This window comes from Arachis ipaensis, chromosome B9, assembly GCF_059453495.1.
Source record: "Arachis ipaensis isolate K30076 ecotype BB chromosome B9, ASM5945349v1, whole genome shotgun sequence".
NCBI classification, from domain to species: domain Eukaryota; kingdom Viridiplantae; phylum Streptophyta; class Magnoliopsida; order Fabales; family Fabaceae; genus Arachis; species Arachis ipaensis.
The window spans coordinates 127,373,558-127,374,441 of record NC_142444.1 but is presented as its reverse complement, the minus strand read 5'-3'; the positions used below and the strand labels follow the sequence as shown (position 1 = coordinate 127,374,441).

Below are 884 nucleotides of genomic sequence, written 5' to 3'. Positions count from 1 at the left end.
CTTGCTGAGTCAATATTTTGTTCTGAGCCAATATGGCATTCAGAGTATCAACTTCAAGAACTCCCTTCTTCATAGGCGTCCCATTGCTTACAGGATTCCTTTCAGAAGTGTACATGAACTGGTTATTAGCAACCATGTCAATGAGTTCTTGAGCTTCTGCAGGCGTTTTCTTTAGGTGAATGGATCCACCTGCAGAGGTATCCAATGACATCTTAGATAGCTCAGATAGACCATCATAGAATATATCCAGGATGGTCCATTCTAAAAGCATGTCAGAAGGACACTTTTTGGTCAACTGTTTGTATCTTTCCCAAGCTTCATAGAGGGATTCACCTTCTTTCTGTCTGAAGGTTTGAACATCAGCTCTAAGCTTCCTCAGCTTTTGAGGAGGAAAGTACTTGGCTAAGAAAGCCGTGACCAGCTTATCCCAAGAGTTCAGGCTGTCTTTAGGTTGAGAATCCAACCATAATCTAGCTCTGTCTCTTACAGCAAAAGGGAAAAGCATGAGCCTGTAGACTTCAGGATCTATTCCATTAGTCTTAACAGTATCACATATCTGCAAGAATTCAGTTAAGAACTGAAAAGGATCTTCAGATGGAAGTCCATGAAACTTGCAGTTCTGCTGCATCAGAGAAACTAATTGAGGTTTCAGCTCAAAGTTGTTTGCTCCAATGGCAGGAATGGAGATGCTTCTTCCATGTAAATTGGAATTAGGTGCAGTAAAGTCACCAAGCATCTTCCTTACATTATTATTATTTTCGGCTGCCATCTCCTCTGCCTGTTCGAAAATTTCTGAAAGGTTATCTCTGGATTGTTGTATTTTAGCTTCTCTTAATTTTCTCTTCAGAGTCCTTTCAGGTTCTGGATCTGCTTCCACAAGAATG

The 884-nt window shown here is 40.7% G+C and overlaps 1 non-coding gene across 1 annotated transcript; it reads left to right on the top strand.

The window, feature by feature from the left end:
- The first annotated feature begins 265 nt into the window (after positions 1 to 265).
- On the top strand, positions 266 to 373 carry LOC148546255 (small nucleolar RNA R71). The gene has a single exon (XR_015900750.1). It is a non-coding gene; the product is annotated as a small nucleolar RNA R71 (small nucleolar RNA).
- The last annotated feature ends 511 nt before the right edge of the window (positions 374 to 884 follow it).